The sequence below is a fragment of the Talpa europaea genome, assembly GCF_964194135.1.
Source record: "Talpa europaea genome assembly, chromosome: 14".
Taxonomy (NCBI): domain Eukaryota; kingdom Metazoa; phylum Chordata; class Mammalia; order Eulipotyphla; family Talpidae; genus Talpa; species Talpa europaea.
The window spans coordinates 55,699,245-55,724,116 of record NC_140082.1 but is presented as its reverse complement, the minus strand read 5'-3'; positions in this window follow the sequence as shown (position 1 = coordinate 55,724,116).

Below are 24,872 nucleotides of genomic sequence, written 5' to 3'. Positions count from 1 at the left end.
TACCCGCTACCAAAGCACCCATAGTACTTTACTGTAAACTTTGGGCCTCTCTCTCTTCTGTCTCATCACCTTAACTTCAAATAGATTTAATTCTCCAGTTATATTTCCAGTGTATGTTTTGGTAGTGTTTCCAATTCCTATTTTGGTTATTTGTGGAAAAGCTTATTGCAATAAATTTCTCAGTTTTCTATTCATGAATTCAATGAATTGAATCAATTCAATAAATAGACACATTCCAGAGATCTTTGCTGTTATTTGCAGGTATTATATGAATGCTTTGAATTGTTTGCCATTTAGTTGACCTTTGAGTGTAAATGGATGTGACTAAAAAAAGCATTGCAATACAAAAATAGTAAATAATCATGATTGGGTATTGCAAACTACAGTCAAAGAAGAAAATGGGATCCTCCACAGTCACAGTACAAAGCTTATGAGTCATACAGAACTGTTTGTCCATCCCTAGTTCCTCTTTTATATTCACTCTTGAACTTGCACTTTTAATTTCTCCACTTACCGCTCTTCCAAACTGCCTTTGATCAGTCACCACCAAGTGTTCATTTTATCCACACATACTTTTTACACTGATGGGCTATATTTTCTTCAGTGGAAATCTCTCTCCTCCAACATCATATCTTCATTTAACTCCAGGACTCTTTTTTAAGGGGGAGAACTCATTACTAGGTGTCTGCTGTGCACTTCTCATTCTTCCACCTCAATATGTTTGTCCAATTTCTTCAATCCCACTTCCTATTTTAGGGATTGAAGTATCCCAAAATTGGCTTTGATCTTTTGTCTCATGACTGCCACTTTTTATATATGCTAATGACCTCCCAAATTTTCATTATTCTTTAGACCTCTTGTCTTAATTCCTCACCTTATACACTGCACCTAAGTCTCCTCTTAGATCCCTTGGTGTTGGTACTCGAACCCACAGATATTAGAAAGGCCTATTTTTTTTTTCTATGAGTGATGCCAAATTGTGGTTCTTGGTGGGGACCTGATGAAGTAAAACTTATTTGGTCAGGACCCTGATGTCTTTCCAACAGATGGTTGTTTGAAAAGTTAATCTATTCTCACCCATGAGATATTTCTTAGAATTTTTCCATTTTACCTGTTTCATACTGTTGGACTCTTGGAAAAGTCATGATACATTTTTGCTTGAAAAACACAGAAAAAATATGTCATGACTTTTCCAACAACCCAAAATTTTTCAATCAGTTGCACATTATTGCATTACAAAAGGCCAATATCATATGACACATCTTATTAGTACATTCTTGCCTAGAGTCAGTAGTATTTGGCAGTGAACTTAGACTACTTGTATTGCTTTCAAGATATATCAGAATTTCTGGGTCACTCATCTCTCAGTGTTTTGATCTTACACTTTCAAGTTTTTGGGAACACATAGTTGTGATGTGCCTTATCTTTGTATGCATGTTGTAACCTCCATGTGGAATGGTTTTCTTCCCTCTGTGTCTTCTTACCTCCTCTGCAAAGCCTCCGTTGTGCTCACTTTCAGCATGCCATATATGTGCTCTTAGCTATCAGATAGTATCATGATTGCATTTCTGACTTTGCAGCATGGGGTTTGTTTCCTTGCTTTTCATTTTTACTTCTTCATAAATATTTCAAAAATTAATCAATGACTAAGTTGTGGTATTTATAAAAGATGTTTTATTAGTCTTTATCAGAAGATTTCTTAATGAACATTAGCTTTCATGGTTTGTTTTTTAAAGGACGGATCCTGACTTGCAGAAGAATGTAGTAAAGGAAAGCCAAACTGATCCATGGTCTTCACCAGATTATGTGGGTCAAGTCAGCGAGAAGGCTGGTGCTGAACTTCCAGTGAATGTAGATGTCAGGAGATATGACTCAGATGAGAATGCCAGAAGGTAAAATCCATAATTCTCCCTCTAATTTTAAAGGATTATTGGCAGTGATTGTTTGTTTGGAAATCAAGCAGCATGGTATAGTGTGCTAGGCAAGGTACGAGAAGGCTCAACCTTTTTGGACAAATACTGCTAAAAGTGGAATAAGGAGGTCGGTTGACATTTTCTTATTTCATTGAGGGAACATTGTTTTTCAATGTCTTTTGTTTAGTTATATTGTGTAAATTGTTATATTTAATTTTACATTAAATACTTTGTTTTGTATGAAAGATTCAATGAATAGATTCATTTCCATGAATGGAAACATTTCAGAAACCTTGCTTTCTTAATTTTATAAATATTTTGAATTGGTCTGCCATGTTTACCAAGGCCACAGTGGCTGGCGATAGCTGGATAGTGCTGAGACTTAACCCCTGAGCCACCAGGGAGGTCCCTCCAATATTGCTTTCTAAAGCTTACCACTGATTTTCCACTTTAAGATATTGACAGATCCCATTTTAGATGGATGGGCTTTATTTGCCTCAATGAAACACTCTCTTCTCCAACATAATTTCTTCATCTCACTCTGGGCTCTGGCATTTTGAAGGGGATAACATCCTTATCAGATGCCCTCCCCCCCCATATCTTGTTCTTCCATCTCAGCCTGTTTTACCTATTTGTTTTCAACCCCATTTCCTACAGACAAATGGAAGTCTCCCAAGATCTTCTATCTCAAATGTTACTTCATGAATATGCTCATGATCTGATAAATTATTTTACAGAACAGATCCCTTACCTTAATTTCTGGAATGTATTCCAGCATCTGCAGCCTTGCCTCATCTCAGATCCCTGGGTGTATGTACTGGACCTTACAAATCCAATTATTTTTTTGTCCAAGGGTGATGCCAAATTCTTGTTCTTGGTGGGGAAACTGATGAGGTACAGGTCCAAACATTTAGGCATGACCCTTAGGAAACACAGAGATGTGATGTGCTTATCTTATTGTTTACATTGTAATCTCTGTGGCGAGATTTCTCCTCCAACTCCTTCCCTGGTGATCTGCTGTATTTGTTGTTTTTTTTTTTGCCTATGCTGTCAAATCTCCTAGTTGCCACCTACAGGGTACTCTAACTATCACATTGTGTATCACAATTGTACATGTGACTTTGAAGCAAGGAGTATTTTCCTTGCTCATGGTTGTTACTTCCTCATGGTTTTAAGAATATATCAATGAATAAAGATGGATAGTGCTGGAATTTTTTAACAGTTGTTTTATTATATTTAATGAGTATATTTCTTAGAAACCATGAGGTTTACATGGTTTCTTCCTTTAAAGTAGGGTTCCAGACAAACAGAACAAGCCAAGCCAAAGTGATTCAAGGCTTTCAACGAAATCTGCGGGTCTAGCCAGTACGAAGCCTGCTGTGATTCCAGTGAATATAGATGGTGGGAGATGGGAAACAGATAAGAATGTCACAAGGTAAAAATCAACTCTTCCTTCAAGGTTCAAGGAAAATTAGCTGTGACTGTTCTTCTGAAATTAAACAGCATATTGCACTTTCAAGCCAAGGTGAAAATCCTCACCATTATCAGACAAATAACACCTAGTACTTGAGTGATATGGACCAATAAGTATTTGGTTACTGCATAGAGGTAGCATTGTTTTTGAGGCCTGTGTATGTTCTGGGAGATATGTTTCCACCTTATCAGATGAATATTACTGCCAACAGTAACCACCAATATATCCGTACTGCTTTACTGTAGACCTTGGTCCCCTCCCTGTTTTGTTCTAAGCCCCAGTGCTTTGTGATCCTTTTCTAGTGCACTCAGTTGTAGTCCTATATTCTTGGCTTGTTTTGTCTTGTTTTCTAGTCCCTTTGATTGTGACTGTGAAGAGTAGATGTGTTGCATACATACTTTACTATCTTTCTGCATCCATTCAGAAGCTCAATAAATAGATTAAATTCTATATGGAAACACAATCAGGAGACTTTAATGATCATATGAATTTGTTTCAATGATCATATGAATTTTTGAATTAATTTGCTTTAATGATCCTATGAATTTTGAAGTAGGCTATTACCAATATTACTGAAATACTAAATAATCATGATTGTGTATTCCAAACTAGTCAAACAAAGAATTGTGACCTACCATAGTATGCCGTGATCTCTTAAGGCCTACAAAACTACCTATTCCAAGTTTCTCTTGTTTTCACTCTTGAACTTTTACCAGTAATGATCCCACTCATTCCTGCTTCAAAAATTTCTTTCTAATGTTTGCCACAGATTTTTCACTTTGTGATATTGACACATACCTTTTTAGACTCCTGGGCTCTGTCTGCCTCAATGGAAATCACTCTCCTTCAACATAATTTCTTCATTTGGCTCTATGCTGTGGTAATTTCAGGGGAGAACTCACTTACCTGGTATCCTACATCCATTTCTTGTGCTTTGACTTCAATCTGTATTTCCTACCTCTTTCAACCCCATTGCCTTTGCACAAATGGAAGTATCCCAGGTCTTCTGTCCATGACTTTTACTTCCATGAATATGCTAAAGATGTTCAAAGTTGTAGTTATACTACAGATATCTTAATTCCCGACCTGTACTCACTGCACTTGCAGCTGGGGCTCCTCTCATGATGTGTGGTTCTGGGTCACTGAGGACATAAAGGCAATTATTTTTGTCCATGACAGATGACAAATTGTTATTTTGGGTAGGGGAAACTTAATTTGGACATGACACTGATGTCATTCCATGATTTGTGCAAGGAATATTTTAAACATAAATCTTTTTTCCCCCATGAGAATTTATCAGAGATCTTCTAATATATGTTCCTAGTACTATTTCAATTAGGTACACATTTTTACATTGAAAAAACACAAAGGCCAAAGAACAGTACACATTTAATTAGTAGTCTCTTGTCTACGCATCAATCAGTTTTCACAGTGAACTCAGATTTTCAGTGTAGCATTCAATATGTTTTAAAATTTCTGGGTACACTGAATTCTCAGTTATTGTCCTTTCCCTTTCAAGTTTAGGAAACACAGAGATGTGATGTGCCCTGTGCTACTGTTTACGTTTTATTGCCTATGTAGAGTGGTTTCTCCACCAGTACCTTTGGCGGACTCCTGTATTTCTATTACCCGCTGTATAAAGCCTCCCAGGTGCTCACTTACAGCATGTCCTAAATGTGCTCTTAACTATCACATTGTGTCATAATTGTACATGTGGCTTTGAAGCAAGGAGTATCCTCCTTGCTTATGGTTATTACTTCATCATGGTTTTCAGAATATATCAGTGAATGAAGGTGGATAATGTTGGAATTTTGTAAAAGTTGTTTCATTACACTTTATCTTAGAAAACATGAGGTTTACATGGTTCCTTCTTATAAAGTAGGGTTGCTGACAACGGGAAGAAGACAACCCAATGTGATTCAGCATTTTTATCAGAATCTGCGGGTCTAGCCAGTACGAAGCCTGTTGTGATTCCAGTGAATGTAGTCGGCGTGAGACATGAACCAGATAAGAGTGGCACAAGGTAAAAACAACTCTTCCTTTAAGGTTCAAGGACAATGAGCTGTGATTGTTTTGTCAGGTAAAGGCAAAAAAATGTCACCATTATAGGCAAACACTGCTGAAAGTTGAATGATGTAGATCATTGTGTTTTTGTCACTACATCGAGCCAGTGTTGTTTTTCAGGCCTGTGTGTGCTTTAGGGGATATGTTCACACCTCATCAGGTGACTGTTGTGCCCGACACCCACCACTAATGCCCCGTAATGCTTTATTATAGACGCTAGGCCCCATCCCGATTTTATTCTTCTCCCAACCCCTTGTGCTTCAGTCGTATGTTCTGTGTTTTTTCAGTTTTCTAGTTCCTTAGCTTAGTCACTGTGGAGGAGACATAGTGCAGTAAATACTTTAATATCTATCTATCATCAATTCATAAATTCAGTAAATAGATTCAAGTCAATAAAAGGAAATAATCAAGATATAATTTCTGTAATGATCTTTTTTTTTCAATTTTCCTTCACTTTGTTGACCATTGTATGTCACATCAGGTGGTTAGAAAAGAAGCAGACTATTAAAGAAATACCAAATAATCATTATTATGTATTTGTAACTATTCAAATAAGAAGAATTGTGTATCCCATGTGCTCTTTTAGGCTTACAGAAGTATCTATACCCATTTTCTCTTGTTTTCACTCTTGAACTTTCACCAGTAATGGGCCATTCATGCCTGCTCCAAACTTGCTTTCTAAAGATTACAAAGATTTTTCACTCTGTGATAACAAAACATGCTTTTTTATAACCATGGGCAATGTCTGCCTCAGTGGAAACCATTGTCCCACCACATAGTATTTTCTTTCTTTTTTTTTTTTTTAATAGAGGCATGCTTTATTTATTTATTTATTTGTTTGTTTGTTTGTTTGTTTATACATGCACTGGGTACATTCAGAAGCGCAGGAGGGTGAGAGAATTCATCAGAGCGGGGAGCAGAGCAGGCAGAAGGACCGAAGTACACTGCTTAGGGGAGCAGCGGGCTGCAGGAGAGGTCTGCGCGCCATGTGGGACCCCCCTCTGGTGGCCGGGGAGCAGCCAGGGAACGAACGATTCTTGCAGAGGCTGCGGGCAGCTTCGCAACCCAGCGCTCAACCGCTGTGCCACCGGGGAGGCCCCCACCACATAGTATTTTCATTTGACTCTAGGCTCTTGTAATTTCAGAGGGAGACCTCACTTACTAGGTATCCCCCTTCCATTTCTTGTTTTTTGACCTCAGTCTGTTTTTCCTGTTTCTTTTCAAACCCATTTCCTTTAGACAAATTGAAGCATCCCGTGATCTTCTGTCCCATGACTTTTATTTCCTTGAAAATGCTAAAGGTGTCCAAAGTTTTATTTCTGCTCAGATCCTATCTTAATGCCTGGCATGTTCTCACTGCACCTGCAGCTGGGCTCCTCTCTGGGTATCTGGTAGTAGATCACTCAGGTCAGAAAGGCAATTTTTTTTTTTTTTTTGTCCGTGGATAAATCCAAATTGCTGTTCTTAGTACAGGAAACTGATGAGGTACAACTCATTTGGATGATCCTGAGTCATTCCCGAGATATGTGTATTGAATATTTGAAAGTAAATCTATTTCACTGACAAGAATTTCTCAGATTTCTTCCAGTATATGTTCCCATATATTTTTTAATCAGGTGCACATTATTACATTATAAAAACAAAAGCCAAAGAACAGCACACATTTAATTATTAGTCTCCTGCGTAAGCATCAGTAGTTTTCCACAGTGAACTCACCTTTTCAGTGTAGAATTCAATACGTTTCAAAATTTCTGGGTGCACTCAACATTCAAAATGTTACTCTTATCATGTCAAGTATGGGAAACACATTGATGTGATGTGCCCTATCTAGTGCTTACCTTGTTATCTCCATGTCATATGGTTTCTCCCCCAGCTCCTTGCCTGGTGTCTTTCTGTATTTTTGTACCCACTATTACAGCCTCCCTGGTGCTCACATACAACATGTCCTAAATGTACACAAAAAAACTATCACATTGTATCAAACAGTACTAGTGGCTTTGAAGCAGGGAGGATTTTCCTTTCTTATGGTTATTAATTCATCATGATTTTAAGAATGTATACATGAGTGAAGATGGGTGTGTTGGAATTTTGTAATAGTTGTTTTGTTATGCTTTATTAGTAGATTTCTTTGAAACCATGAGGTACACGGTTGCACTTTAAAGTAGGGTGCCTGACACCAAAGAATCACCAATGTGATTCTGTGTCCTGATCGGTATCTGAGGGTCTAGCTGGTGTGAAGCCTGTTGTTGTATTTCCAGTGAATGTTGATGGCAGGAGACATGAACCAGATGAGAGTGTCACCAGGTTAAAATTAACTCTTCCTTGAAGGTTCAAGGAAAATTAGCTGTGATTGTGTTTTTTTTAAATCAAACAGTTCATTGCAGTTGTCAGGCAAAAATTATCTCAGCATTATAGATAAATACTGCTGACAGTTTAATGATGGGGACAAATGAGTTTTGGTCACTTATCGGGAGAACATTGTTTTCCCATCATGGGTATGTTTTGGGTGATATGTTCCCATCTCATCAGATGTATGGTATTGCCCGACACCCATCACCCATGCCAGTATTGCCTTACTGTATATCTTAGGCCCTGTCCTGGTTTTGTTCTCTGCACTATCCCTTTTGCTCATCTTCTAGTAGACTCCTATCTGTAGTTTTATATCCTGTGTTTGATTTGTTTACTTTTCTAGTTCCTTTGTTTAGTGACTGTGAGGAGGAGATGCATTGCAATCAATACTTTAATATCTAATCAATATCTATTCATAAATTAAATACATAGATTAAATTCCATAAAGGACACAATCAGGGGAGGTTTGCTTTATTGATCATATGAATTTTTGAATTTCCCTTCACTTTGCTGATCATTGTGTGTCACATGCAGGTAATTAGAAAAGAAGGCAGCTTTTACAGAAATACTAACTAATCATGGTTGTGCCTTGCAAACTAGTCAAACAAGAAGAATAGTGACCCACCATGGTGTGCTATGAGCTCTTTAAGGGCCACAGAACTATCTATACCGAGTTTCCCTTGTATTCACTCTTGAATTTACACCAGTAATGGTCCCACTCATTGTTTGTTTGTTCCCTGACCTCAGACTTTTTTTCCCACTTGTTTTCAAAGCCCATTTCCTTTGGAAAAATTTAAATACCTCAAAATATTCTGTCTCATGTCATTTTCTTCCTTCTATATGCATATAATCCCCAGTTTTATTTTGGTACTGCAGACATCTTACCTTAATTCCTATCATGTCCTCACTCAGCCCGTGGCTGGGGCTTCTCTCACATCCCCTTGCATATGACACTAAAATGCATAGATATTAGAGAGGCATTTTTTCGTCTGGAGTTGATGCTAAATTGTTGTTCTGCTACAGGCCCTGAAGATGTGCAACATATTTGGACAGGACCCTGATATCATTCAAACAGAATGTATTTTATAAATACATGATGTCTAACACACAAGAGCTGCTCAGATTTCTTCCATTATATGTGCCTAGTACTGATTTCAATCTATGCACATTATTACATTAAAGAAAACAATGTCTATATGCAGTACACATTGAATTCTCAGTTTCATGTTAACAAACACTTTTCAACAATGAACATAGGCTTTTCAGTGTAACATTCAATATGTTTCAAAAAATAACTATAAGAAAGAAAATATCAAAATCAACAAACAACTATGAACCAGAGACACTCTATGGGGGGTAGGGGGTGTGGAAAGGAGGGATTGGGGTCAAAATAAGGGGGTTATAATTGTATGGGGAATATAAAAATAAAACTTAAATTTAAAAAAATAAAACAAATGAAGGGAAAAAAAGTTCTTATTAAAAATGGATGTAGAAGGAGCATACCTAGAGATAATAAAGGCCATATATGACAAGCCTAAACCGAAAAAAAAAAAAAAAATTCTGGGTGCACTCATCTCTTAGTGGTTTGTTCTGTCCCTTGCATGTTTGGGAAACACAGAGATGTGATGTGCCCTATCCTATTGTTCACTTCGTAATCTCTGTGTGGAGCCATTTCTCCCCTGGTAACCTGCTGTGTATTTATACCCCCGTTTTAAAACCTCCCAGATGCTCACCTACAGCATATCATAAATGTACTATTACGTGGTATCAGAAGTAGACATGTGGCTTTGAAGCAAAGAAGTATTTTCCTGCATATGTTGTTGTTACTTTTGTTTTTAAAGGAGGGTTCTTGGTTTCCTGAAGAAGTTAGCAAAAAAGCAAAATAATAATTTATCACCTTCATCAAAATCTGTTGGCCAAATAAACAAGAAGAGTGGTCCTGCCCTTCCAGTGAATGTGGATAGCAGGAGTCCTGACCAAGTTGAGATTCCCAAAAGGTAAAATCTATAAACTTTCCTTTCAGTTTAAAGGAATATTAGCAGTGATTACTGTGTGGGAAACAGGCAGCATAATACAGTTGACAGTCCAAGGCAAGAGAAATCTCACCCTGATCAGACTAATACTGCCAAACTATGAACTATGAGAATCACTTAGTGTTTTGCCCCTTTGTTGAGGGGACATTCATTTACAACCTGTGTATGATTTAGGGGATAAGTTCACACCTCATCAGATGGATGCTACCACAGGACACCCTCCACCATCACACCCACACTGCTTCACTCTAGACCATAGGCCCCTCCTTTGTGTTCTCACCCCCTCTAACTCTCCCACTCTCAGCCTCAATTTTTCAGTCCTATGTCCTAGATTTGTTTTTTTTTTTTTGTCATTTGCTTTTTTTAGTGACTTTCTGAGGTCTGTTGCTGTAAATATGTTGAGCTCTATTCACAGTGATCTACAAATTCAATTAATAGAAACATTCAGAATATTTTGCTTATAAGATTTTATAAATTTTTATTGTTCCACCATTTTGTTGTCCATTGAATGCCACAAAGAGGTGGTTTGATATAAAGTAGAGTAGTACCAAAAATACTAAATAATTCTGATTGGGTATTGCAAAATACAGCCGAAGAAGAAAATGGTCTCCTCCATGTCTGTGACACTAACCTAAGTCCTACAGAACTATCCATCCCCTAATTTTTCTTGTGTTCACTCTGGTGTGAGAAACAATATCAGTAATTCAATTAGAGAAAAGTGAAACTTGCATAACAACAGCCATTCATCAAAAAGAGTGAGCAGTTTTGCATAATGGAAATCTCTCCTTCAAAATAATTTCTTCATTTGCTTCTCGGGACTTGTATTTTCTGAGGTTAAACTCATGTATCAGGTTCCCCCCAAGCATTTCTTGTTCTTCCATCTTAGTCTGTGTTTCCTATTTCTCTTCAACTGCATCCTCCTTTTATCCAAATTGAGGAGGAGCATTAACATTCTGTCCTTGATCTTCTGTCTTCTAACAAAAACATGACTGTTACTTTCTTGTATGTGCTAGTGATCCCCAACTTTATATTTGAACTGCAGACCTCTCCTGTCTCACCCGCAGCTCCCTTCAGCAGTGTCTTCAGTCTGTCTGCCTGTTCTGCTCCCTGCTCTGGCTCTGGTGAATTCTCTCAAACTCCCATGCTTCTGACCTGTACCCCAGCTCTTGTATAAATAAATAAATAAATCTTAAAAAAAAAAAAAAGAAAACAGGACCCAATGTGCTTTTTGTCACTTCATGCAAGAGATAATGGCTTACAAGCCTGTGTATGATTTCGGTGCTAGTTTCATAGTTCATTAGATGTGTGTTACCATAAAATACCCGCTACCAAAGCACCCATAGTACTTTACTGTAAACTTTGGGCCTCTCTCTCTTCTGTCTCATCACCTTAACTTCAAATAGATTTAATTCTCCAGTTATATTTCCAGTGTATGTTTTGGTAGTGTTTCCAATTCCTATTTTGGTTATTTGTGGAAAAGCTTATTGCAATAAATTTCTCAGTTTTCTATTCATGAATTCAATGAATAGAATCAATTCAATAAATAGACACATTCCAGAGATCTTTGCTGTTATTTGAAGGTATTATATGAATGCTTTGAATTGTTTGCCATTTAGTTGACCTTTGAGTGTAAATGGATGTGACTAAAAAAAGCATTGCAATACAAAAATAGTAAATAATCATGATTGGGTATTGCAAACTACAGTCAAAGAAGAAAATGGGATCCTCCACAGTCACAGTACAAAGCTTATGAGTCATACAGAACTGTTTGTCCATCCCTAGTTCCTCTTTTATATTCACTCTTGAACTTGCACTTTTAATTTCTCCACTTACCGCTCTTCCAAACTGCCTTTGATCAGTCACCACCAAGTGTTCATTTTATCCACACATACTTTTTACACTGATGGGCTATATTTTCTTCAGTGGAAATCTCTCTCCTCCAACATCATATCTTCATTTAACTCCAGGACTCTTTTTTAAGGGGGAGAACTCATTACTAGGTGTCTGCTGTGCACTTCTCATTCTTCCACCTCAATATATTTGTCCAATTTCTTCAATCCCACTTCCTATTTTAGGGATTGAAGTATCCCAAAATTGGCTTTGATCTTTTGTCTCATGACTGCCACTTTTTATATATGCTAATGTCCTCCCAAATTTTCATTATTCTTTAGACCTCTTGTCTTAATTCCTCACCTTATACACTGCACCTAAGTCTCCTCTTAGATCCCTTGGTGTTGGTACTCGAACCCGCAGATATTAGAAAGGCCTATTTTTTTTTTCTATGAGTGATGCCAAATTGTGGTTCTTGGTGGGGACCTGATGAAGTAAAACTTATTTGGTCAGGACCCTGATGTCTTTCCAACAGATGGTTGTTTTAAAAGTTAATCTATTCTCACCCATGAGGTATTTCTTAGAATTTTTCCATTATACCTGTTTCATACTGTTGGACTCTTGGAAAAGTCATGATACATTTTTGCTTGAAAAACACAGAAAAAATATGTCATGACTTTTCCAACAACCCAAAATTTTTCAATCAGTTGCACATTATTGCATTACAAAAGGCCAATATCACATGACACATCTTATTAGTACATTTTGCCTAGAGTCAATAGTATTTGGCAGTGAACTTAGACACTTGTGTAGCTTTCAAGATATATCAGAATTTCTGGGTCACTCATCTCTCAGTGTTTTGATCTTACACTTTCAAGTTTTTGGGAACACATAGTTGTGATGTGCCTTATCTTTGTATGCATGTTGTAACCTCCATGTAGAATGGTTTTCTTCCCTCTGTGTCTTCTTACCTCCTCTGCAAAGCCTCCGTTGTGCTCACTTTCAGCATGCCATATATGTGCTCTTAGCTATCAGATAGTATCATGATTGCATTTCTGACTTTGCAGCATGGGGTTTGTTTCCTTGCTTTTCATTTTTACTTCTTCATAAATATTTCAAAAATTAATCAATGACTAAGTTGTGGTATTTATAAAAGATGTTTTATTAGTCTTTATCAGAAGATTTCTTAATAAACATTAGCTTTTACATGGTTTGTTTTTTAAAGGACGGATCCTAGCTTGCAGAAGAATGTAGTAAAGGAAAGCCAAACTGATCCATGGTCTTCACCAGATTATGTGGGTCAAGTCAGCGAGCAGGCTGGTGCTGAACTTCCAGTGAATGTAGATGCCAGGAGATATGACTCAGATGAGAATGCCAGAAGGTAAAATCCATAATTCTCCCTCTAATTTTAAAGGAATATTAGCAGTGATTGTTTGTTTGGAAATTAAGCAGCATGGTATAGTGTGCTAGGCAAAGTACGAGAAGGCTCAGCCTTTTCAGACAAATACTGCTAAAAGTGGAAAGAGGAGGTCCAGTGACATTTTCTTATTTCACTGAGGGAACATTGTTTTTCAAGCCTCTGTATGTGTGGTGGGATAGGTTCACACATCGCAAGATGTACTTTACCACAAGACACCCACCATCACAGCACTCATAGTGCTTTAGTGTAGATCTGGGCTCCCTCTCTGTTCTGTTTTCTCTGTCTCCTGTCACCGTATAGTAGCATCAGTTCTGCAGCCATAATTCCAGGGGCTGTTTTGGTTTAATTTTGCTTGTTTCTTTGTTTAGTTATATTGTGGAGGAGCTGTTTTACATTAAATACTTTGTTTTGTATGAAAGATTCAATGAATAGATTCATTTCCATGAATGGAAACATTTCAGAAACCTTGCTTTCTTAATTTTATAAATATTTTGAATGGGTCTGCCATGTTTACCAATTATTACCACATTGAAAATTAAGAAAAATTTTAGTAATAAAACGTCCTGAATAATCACTATTGGGTGTTGGAATCTACAGAAAAACAAGAAGAGAACAGGATCCTCCACTGTCATACTACTTAGCTAAGTCCTAGAGCACCATCCATCCTCCTCCTTATTTTCACTTTGAATTCGCTCCAGTAAACTTCTTACCCACCCCTCCTCCAAAGTTGCTTTTTAAAGATTACTGCCAATTTTTCACATCACTGTATCCACACATACTGTTTTAGACTGATAGGCTAAATTTTCCTTAATGGAAATCTCTTTACTGCAGCATTGCTTTCATTTGATTACAGGTCTGGCATTTTCAGAGGGAGAACTCACTTACCTGTGTCCCTGATGTATTTCCTTTTCTTCTACCTCAGTCTGTGTTTCCTAGCTCTTCAACTCCACCCTACTTTTGAGTAAAGTAAAAAGCCCAGGATTCAGTCCTTGATCCTCTGTCACATGGCTTTTATTTCCTTGTATTTATTAATGGTTCCAAAATGATATTTCCACTTCAGATCTTTTTTTCTTGATTACTGAAATCAAATCCCTTGCTGGATATCATTCTTTTTGATGGATGGTTGTTGTTATGCAAGTTTCCCTTTTCTCCAATTGAATTACTGATATTGTTTCTCACACCAGTTCTTCTGTTCATGTCTTCACTCTTGCAGAGTATTAGTTCCTTAGTGGCATCTCTTGTTCTGTCAATGTGTTGGGTGTCACTTCGGTTGTTATCTTTCTCTTTCTTTTGCTTCTGACATTGAATCTGATGGTCAATCTTGTCAGGTTTCCCTGCCAAATATATCCCGAAGCCAATATCCTGTTACATGTTGAATCCCAAATCATCTGCTCTCTTTACTAGTGTCCAAAACTTTTATTTGGTTTCTTAGTATCTGTCTTTTTTACTCTTTAAAATCAGTGGCCTATTTTGACATAGCAAAGATTATGCTGTTCCTCTGTTTTGACTCCCTCTTCAGTCGCAGTACATGCCAATGTTCTTCAAATACAAAGCAACCCCTACACTTTCTGTTCCCCTTAGATCACTTTTTGTCTCCCTGAAGTCTCTGTCTCTCACTGTCACTTGAATTTCCGTATTCTAGGGGGCCTCCCTGGTGGCACAAGGGGTTGAGCACAATACTGTAAAGCTATCTACAGCCTCTGCAGCATGATTTTGATCCCTGGCCGGTCAGGGAGGTGACCCATATGGCACTGCCACCTCTCCTGTCCAACCCGCTGCTCCCCTCAGCAGTGTATTTCAGTCAGTCTACCTGTTCTGTTCCCCACTCTATCTCTGGTGAATCCTCTCACCACCTCCTGACACCTCTGGCTTGCACCTCAGGTATTGTATGCATAAATAAATAAATCATAGAAAAAAAGAATTTCCATATTCTGTCCCTTCCGTTGTGCTCCAACCACGTTGACCTTTTCAACATTCTGTCACCCTGAAGACATACCCCTGTACTTGCTGTTGATTCTAACTGGAATGATTTATCTTCTGATATCCTTATGATTGCTCCTTTCATTCCTTCACAAGCTACTTTCTCAGCAATATCTGAGGGGTTGGCCATTTTGAGTCTTATTCTTATGCCTTCCCTGCTTACAAACCTCCAAATTTCCTTATCTCTGCTATAGTATACTCTAGCAGGATATATGTTTTGACATCGAGTTCATCATCTGTTTACTTCATTCTCAAGGGTAGGATTTTGGTCTGATCTCTTCTATTATTTCAGTGCCCAAACTGGGCTGGAATATTATCCCCTGAAGGCTCACTGAGTGAATGGAGTTTAATGTGTGTGTTTTATTTTACATTTTATACTAATTCTCACTTAGACTAAACAGTTTTGTGTGGGTCCCTGGTGAAAGTCTACTTGTCAATTATATGCTCTTTGGGATTCCTTTGGCTCTCTGCAATATGCAGTATTTGCTCTATGCATGTTCTGCATTGTGTGGTTTAAGCTCAGTCATATATTTCCTCACTTTTAAACCTTTTACTTGTATATGGTATTTTATATAAGGTCAAATGGATCTGATGAGTAGAAAAACTATTTATATGCTATTACTTAAAGAAGCAACTAGTAAATTATAGGAGTTTAAAAAAATTCTTGCCACAGAATTATGAACTGTCAGTATGTAAAATTAACTTACGATGTTTGTCTGTGTTGTTCCCCATGGTAGGAGAAATGTATGCTGTGTGACATGGTGTTTTTGAACACAACCACCTGTTCCTCTAAATATGCTTTGGGGAGAATGGAAATTAAGGTCTGCAGTTCAATGAATGCTGCCCCATCTGGAGTGATTGCTGAAGGCAGGGTTTTCCAGCTGTTCCTGGATGCAGCTTAAGAGTGTGTGGAGCCAAGTCTTGGGCCCTGCAGGGTCCACTGCTGAGACTGGTCTGTGAGCCTGTACACACTACAACGAAGCTGCCATCCCTCTGAGATCTCTTGTGTATAGGACTGGAACACTCAACTCTCAGAAAGGCATTTTGTTTTGTCCATGGGTGACACCAAATTGTTCTTGGAAGGGGGCATGATGAATTATGACTTATTTGATCATGAACCAGAAGTCAAACCAACATATAGGCATTTTCACCCCAGCCCCAGCATATTTCCTGGATTTCCTCATTCATATTGTATGTGTCTAATAGTATTTTTCCATTTACATGTTATTATATTTAAAAAGAAATTGATAAGCATCGTATTTGGCTAATTAGTATTTCCACATCTGTGTGTCATAACTTTGAGTCAGTGAACTCTAGGTTTTAAATTTAGCATTTAGTAGTTTTCAAAATTACTGTGGTGACTTCTGTTCCAGTATTTTACATTTTGTATCCTGATTGTTCTTCCGTTTTTGTTTTTCCTGTTTCTCTTCAACCCTTCCCATTTTATTTTTATTTTACAAAAGTTGTGTTTTAAATCATCATAAGTATTTTTTTAATTAGCTTTATGTTGTTTCTTTTTCAAAAGTAATATTCCTGGCTTCCATAAAAATGGAGTAAAGAAGAGCAAAAATGAAACATGTAATTCACCAGTATCTGTGCCTAAAGTAAACAGGAAGACTGGTGTTTTGCATTCAGTGACTGGTGACAGCAGAAGACATGAATCAAGACAGAATAATGGCAGCAATGTCTATAATTTCTTCCTGTATAGGTAAAGGAATATTAGCAGTGATTACTCTTCTGGAACTCAGACTGTATGATGTAGCTTATAGGCTAACACAAGAAAAATCTTACACTTGTCAGACAAATACTGCTGAGAGGTAACAATGAGGACCAGTCAGTTTTGGGTGACTTCATCGAAGGAACATTGGTTGACAAGCCTGTGTATGTTTGAGGGGACAGGTTCCCACCTCATCAGGTGGATGTTACCACACGATCCCCACCGCCAAAGCACCCAGAGTGCTTTATCCTAGACCGCTGGATTCTCATCCCTGTTACTTTGTCACCTTCTCCTCTCCTTCCCCTGTTTTAGCCTCAATTCTGTAGTCAAATTTCTAGGGTTTGTTTTGTTAGTTAGCTGGTTCCTTGGTCAGGGTCTTTTGTTAGTGATGCAAGGAGTATGTTTCCTTGCTTATGGTTGTTACTTCATCATGGCTTTCCGAGTCAATAAATGAAGTAGGTTAGATAAGTTTTGGAATTTTTCCCTTTTTTTTTTAATGTTTACAATAGATTTCCTCTAAAACAGTTTCTTATGGATTTTTAACTAGAGTTCCTGGCTTTACTAGAAAAAAAGGAAAGAAAAGCACCTATGTAATTAATATGCCAACAGAACCTCTGACAGTAACACATGAGACGGCTGGTGTAGTATTTCCGGAGCAAGGTGACAGCAGGAGACATGAAAACAATCAGGATGTTGGAAGGTAAAATCTATAAATTCTTCCTGTCTTGACAAAGGAATATTAGCAGTGATTACGTTTTACTGAAAATATAACAGCATAATCTGGCATACTTACTGAGGCAAGAGAAAATGAACTTTATCTGAAAGATACTCCTGAAATGCGATAGATGAGGATGAGCGATTTTTTTTCTTTTTATTGTAGCATCTCATTTACAACCCTGTCTATATTTTAGGTGATAGGTTCATATCTCTTCAGATGTATGTTACCATACATACCACCACCATGATGATTTAAAAAGGTTTCTTTTCATATAAGTACTTGAACAATACTTCTCAGTTAGGTTTTAGTACCAGTGAAAGCTTGTTTTTTATTGAAAATGACCACCACAAAAAACCTGAGAATATGTTTCCTATGAAATCATGTAAATAACATTGATTCTACTTTTTGTCTTTTGATTGTTAATTTGAAGTAATTTAATAATTTGTTACTATTACAGTACATTTTTGGTCTTTAATGTTATTACTCTTTTTACTTGGTGTTTAATCCCTTTTTAGGAACGTATGGGTTAGAAGATTTTATATAATAACAATAGGTTTTGATATTCTTTATAGTTGGCTATTTACTATTTGCCTGAAAATAAATCTTTTCTTTTTATAGGCCTGTAAAGAAAACATCTAATGAGAAGAAGGTATAGTAAAGAATAAATAAGGACAAAAATTATTCTGTGGTAAAAATACATTTTAAAAGATACAAGGAAAAACTTGAAAGTCTTAAATCATTATAAAAATGTTTACTTTAAAAATAATTTATAAATAATAATCATATATAAAGGTATCCTTTTCATGAAAGTCAGTTCCTTTAAGGAGTACCTGTGTTTTTGCTATTATAAAAAGGTGAATATTTATCACCTCTGTACACTTAGCATATTTATTGATAGTTACTGAGCATTTTGAAATATTTTTATTTGTATGTCAAACAGGAAATCAATCCTACAGATGACTCTGATGAAATAACTCAGACATCTGAAACAGCCTCAACAGGTTGTGACTCGTTTTACTCGGAACATGAGAATTGTACATTGTTAATGGAACAACTTTGCATGAATTGTAAAGGTAGGAGCATTGTTTAATTATAAAGGCTTAACACATATACTGTAGTGTCAAATGCACACTTTGTCTAGTACTTCACTACAGAGCACAGATCTGTTCTCATGTTATTCACCTCAGAAATATGTTTTATATTGAGATGAAATGAGAGCTATTGATTACTTCCAGCCAAAGAGCTGTGAGAATCCCCATGATACTTTTTGTTGACTCTCCTCTCTCCTAGGCCTTTCCTCGAAGTCAGATTCCCATTATTTCCCTCCTAGAATACTGAAATATCCTCAGATATGTTTCCCCTGACATTTTACCTCTGAAAACCTTCTTCTGTACTGCACACATAATTGCCATATATATTGTTTTAACTTCAGATCTCATAATGTTACCCTTTCCTTAAAATCCAGCTAGTATCTCTCAATGCTCTAGGTTAAAGGCCACCATCCACTAGTTGCATTTTGTGTTCTTCCATGTCCTTTTCTCATCTGTGTCTCAGTGACTGCGTAGTCTTTCCTACAATAAGACTTTTTGTTTTCAACAGCTTTTGTTAGGTAAACCACACCTATAGAAATTGTATAATTTGATAGTTTTGACATATGTATACAAAGATGAAACCATCCTCACAATCCAGATAGTTAACTCATCTATCACCCCTCAAAGTCTCCTCAAGTCCCTTTATATTCCCTTCTTAAGAAACTACCAAATTGTTCTCTAAAGGGCTTGTACCATTTTCCATTCCCACGCAAAGCTTATGAGAGTTCTAGTTCTTCCATATCTTCATCAAAGCTCAGTGTTGTCAGTTTTTTTTTTAAAGATTTATTTATTTATGCAAGAACTGGGGTACAGTCAGAGGCACGGGAGGGTGAGAGAATTCACCAGAGACAGAGCAGGGAGCAGAACAGGCAGACTGACCGAAGACACTGCTGAGGGGAGCAGCGGGTGAGGCAAGAGAGGTCTGCCTCGCCATGTGGGTTTCTCCCCAACTGGCCAGGAACTGAACCCGCACTGCAGAGGCTGTGGACAGCAGGGTGCTCAAGCACTGGGGAGGCCCTGTTGCCAGTTTTTTAATGTTACCATTCTGATAGGTGTTCAAATGTGTATTTTATTATGGTTTTAGTATGCATTTCCCAAATAACCAATACTATTGACTATCTTTCTGTTTGCTTATTTGCCATCTGTATATCTTCTTTGAACTGTGTCTAAATCTTTCATCATTTAAAAATTATGTTGTTTTCTTATTAGTTGAGTTTTGAGAGTTCTGACATTTTGAAAATAGTTTCTTGATCAGCTTTGTTTTTACAAGAATTTTCTTCCAGTCTGTGAATTGCCTTTTAATTTTCTTAAATTGCCTTTTTTTTATAATGTATAGTTTATTGAATAATATAACATTTTTAATAAGTCAACAACAAACAGACTTTAAGTCCAAGACATAGCTATTTGTGATAGTAACAAATGATAAAAGGAAACTTCAAAAAGACTAGAGAAAGAACAACAAAGAAAAATAAGGAAGCAAGGAAGAAGGGAAAAAAGGGTAGTCAGAGAAAAGAGAAAGATAAATTAGAGAAATGAATCATTTATTTTATTTTTTTTCTTTTTATATTTATTTTTATTTTTGTTTTTTTTAGTTTTGTATATTTTTTACATCATTTTTCATTTTTGTACAATGTATGCATTCTCATCTTGGTTATAGTCCCCAGACAATTCCCATCCCCGTTGTTTTGATCCTACTCCTTTCTCCCCCTCCCTGTATTGGGTGTCTGGTTTATAGATGCTTGTTTTTTTTCTTTTTTTAATGATTATTTATTTATTTATTTATTTATTTATTTATTTATTTATTTATACATAAATAACCGGGGTATAGGCTAGATGCATGGGAGGGTGAGAGGATTCACCAGAGACAGAGCTAGGAACAGAATAGGCAGACTGATGAGATACACTGCTGAGGGGAGCAGCTGGCAAGACAGGAGAGCTCCGCCGCACCATGTGGGACCCTCGTTGGATATGGGGATTTAATTGGCACTCCAGAGGCTGCAGACAGCTTCACAGTGCGGCACTCAACTGCCTGCACCACCAGGGGAGGCCCTATAGTTGCTTGTTGATTTTGATTTTTACTTTATTATAATTAGTCTTTTTCCTGATCCCTTATTTAGGTTTTCTTAATTCCTGCTATGAGTGAGACCATTGGGTATTTTACTTTTCTTTCTGGCTTATTTCACTGAGCATGATCCCTTCCATTTCCATCCATGTTGCTGCAAATTGCATGTATTTATCTTTTTTGATTGCTTAATAATATTCCATTGGGTATATGTACCACAGCTTCTTGATCCAGTCAATTATTTTGGGGCATTATGATTGTTTCCATAGCTTACCTATTGTAAATAGTACTGCTATAAACCTAGGGGTGCAGGCGCCCTTTTGAATTAATGTTTCTGTGTCCTTTGGGTAAATACCTTAGGAGTGGAATTGCTGGATCATATGGAAACTCCATCTTTAGCAGATTGAGGAATATCCACACAGCTCTCCATAGTGGTTGGATCAGTTTTCATTCCCACCAGCAGTGGAGGGTTCCTTTTTCTCCACATCCTCCCCAACATGTGTTGTTGCTACTTTTTTTAATATGTGCCATTCTCACTGGTGTAAGATGGTATCTCATTGTAGTTGTGATTTGCGTTTCCCTGATTACAAGTGATGTTGAACAATTTTTCATATGCCTGTTGGCCATTTGCATTTCCTCTTTGGAGAAATTTGTTTTTAGCTCTTCTGCCCATGTTTTGACTGGGTTGATTACTTTGTCTTTGTTGCGTCTCGGCAGCTCTTTGTAGATTTTTGTGATCAGTCCTTTATCATTCGTGTTGTGTGCAAAAATTTTCTCCCAGTTGGTGGGGTGTCTCTTTGTTTTGGTTACTGTCTCTTTTGTGGTACAGAAGCTCTTTAATTTGATGTAGCCATAGCTGTTTATCTGTTCCTTCACTATCACTGCTTTGGGTGATGTGTCTTTCAAGTTATTACTGAGGTGTATGTCGTGTAGTGTTTTACCTATATTTCCTTCTATTTATTTTATAGTTTCAGGTCTTATGTCTAGTTCTTTGATCCATTTTGAGTTGGCTTTTGTGCATGGTGTGAGGCACCAGTCAAGCTTCATTCTTTTGCATGTGGTGACCCAGTATTCCCAGCCCTATTTATTGAACAAACTTTCCTTGCTCCATTGCATATTCTTTGCTCCCTTGTCAGAGATTAGTTGCCCATAAATCTGGGTTTATTTTTGAATTTTCTATTTCGTTCCATTGGTCCGTGTGTCTGTTCTTGTTCTAATACCATGCAGTTTTGATTATTATGGCTTTGTAGTATAGCTTGAAGTCTGGGAATGTGATACCTCCATTCCCTTCTTTTTTTTTTTTCCCCTGGAGAGCTTTGGCTATTCTGGATTTTTGGTGGCTCCATATGAATTTCATCAATATTTGTTGTATTTCTTTGAAGAATGTCATTGAAATTTTTATTGGAATAGCATTAAATCTGTAAATTGCTTTTGGTAGGATGGCCATTTTGATAATGTCTGCTTATTAAATTACTATCATTTTTATATATTGATTTTGAACCTGCCACTTTGCTATATTCATTTTTTGTTTCTATATTCATTTATTGTTTTTTGATAGAGTCTTTGGGATTTTTCTAAATATAATATATTATCTGTAAGTAGTGATAGTTTCACTTCTTTCCGACTTGTATTCCCTTTGTTTCTTGATTTTGTCTGATAGTTCTGACCAAAACCTCTAGTACTAAGTTAAAAAGAAGGGGTAACAATGGGCATCTTGCTTTGTTCCCAATCGTAAGGGGAAAGTTATCAGTTTTTCACCATTGAATATAATGTTGGTTGTTAGTTTGTGGTATATAGCCTTTATTATATTAAGGTAGATTCCTTCCATCCCCATTTTGGTTAGAGTCACTATCATGAATGGATACTTGCTTCATGCATTCTATAGCTAGTGTTAAGTTCATAAACGTAGAGGATTATTATCCTTCCTATAGATTGACCCTTCTATTGTGAAATTGTCTGGTTTATTGCTGATTATAGTCTGTGCTCTGACAACTAATTTGTCTAGTATTAGCATAGCCACACCAGCTCAGCTTCCTTTTTTGTCAGGTATTAGTGTATAGATCTTTTTCCATGCTTTTAACAAATGTGTGCCTTTATTTTCAACTTGCATTTCTTGTTGGTGGCATTTAGTTGGACTTGCTATTTGATTCAGTTTGATCATATGCCTTTACATTGAAGTTTTCATATGATTTTCTTTTAATGTAATTTCAATATATATATATATATATATATATATATATATACAGTTAGGTTTAATCTGTTATCATGCTGATTGATTTCTGTTTGCCTCACCAGCTCTTTGTTCCCCTTCTTTTGTTTCCTTCTAGAATATCAAGTGATTTGTATGACTTAGTTTATTTCCTTATATTAGATAATTAGCTATAACTCTTTTGTTTCACTCTTTTAGTGGTGGTTGTAGTGTTTATAGTGTAAGACTAACTTATCACTGTCCACATTCAAGTACTACTATACCATATCGTATGCAGTATGACAAAATTACAGCAGTTTACTTTTGTTTCTCCTGTCCTACACAGATACTACCTCGGCCTGTGGAACTACAGTTCTCATGAAGTTTAGAAAGTTTGTGGTCATTTTTTCAAAATACTTTTTTTTTTCGTTCCCCTAACTCTTTGGAGAATTGTATCATGGCCATTTAAAATTTTTCTCACAGTTCACCAAGGTCATCCTTACTAGTCTTTTGTGTGTGTGTTTGATTATAATATATGTTTATTCCCAACCAGAATACTTGTCATCTCTGAGATTATATTTTTCATATAATCTCATTATATTTTTCATATAATCTGCTACTTATTTGGGAAAAAAATAGCTTCCATGACTTTACTCTTCTTCTTTTTCTTTTTTTTAGTTAAGTTACTTATAAACAGTTTGATCCTTCATGGTCTTGCTCTTTTCATCTGTTGGGTGAATCCAGAGTAATGCCCTCAGGCTAATTATTTCCCAATACCAAGGCAAGACCTTTCTCACTGCTCTATTCATTGCCCTGTTAATTATGAATTTTTCCAAACTAGCTAAAGGAAGCACCACTATTCCTGGTGCAGTTTATTCTTTTCAGATATTTTTTCTCCTTGGTCTCAGGTGGCTTCTTCATATGAATTCACTGCTTATTACTCTGTTGAATACTCCAGAAGGCCCCTCTGTAGATCTTCAGAGCTCTTTCTTGATCTTCCCTTTTCTCTTCAGTGATCTGACCTGTGATCTCTATCTTCTTGGTTTCACCAGACCCTCAATTTCATCATCTCACCTAAGAGTATCTGGTAGATGTCACCTTAGTACCTTCTCCCTGTGTCATGATCTGGAAATTATCTTAAGCTAGTGATCTGCTGGGGCATTGTCTTTCATTACCTGAAGTTCTTTGTCTTGAAAATCATTATTTTTTATTGTATTTTTTTTTCTGTTTTGTTTTTGCTTGTTTCAGGTAGGAGGGTAAATTAGTACCTGTTACTTTCTCTTGGCTAGAAGCAGATTGTAATAAAACTTCAACACATGTTGTCCCCTACCTAGAGTGGCTTTCTTTCTCCTTTGCTTTCTGCTTCTCCTTCATTCCTCAGGGCAACAGTCTGTTCCTCAGGGACCTCTTCCCTGGGCCTAATCTAGATCAAGTGCTGTCATGTGAGCATAGAATTTTGTTTTCTTGTAGTATCTGTATGAATTTAGACTTTACGCTAAACTTTTTCTGTCCCTTATGCTAAATAAGAGCCAGTGTTCCCATCTGTTCTGTCTGCAGAGTTTAATATATTTTTTTCCACTTTGTAGTACTCAATATGTATGTATCTGTTTAAGGTATGGATGAGTGACTGAGAAAATGTACCGCCATTTATATGCAAAAAAAAGAGTACTTATATATTTTGTTTTTCTCTTTGTGTTTTCTCCCTGATTCAGATTTTACTAACTTTTCAAAGTGCCAGGATTTAATTTGTCCACATAAAAGATTATGTGAAATTAAAGATAATCACTGTGAACTACTTAAGAAAAAATATAGAAAAATGAAAGATGAGAATTGTGCACTAAAAATGGAGCTATTAGCAACAAAAGACATAAGCTCACAGCTTAAGCAGCAAAATTTGAAACAAGAATACTGCTGCTGCAATTTGAGGTATTGAGCATTTTGGTTTTAAAGACATATTTCAACTATTTCGTTTAATACTACAAATACATAAGAGAAGTTTTTTTTTTAATTTTTTTAAAAGGTTTTTTTTTCAG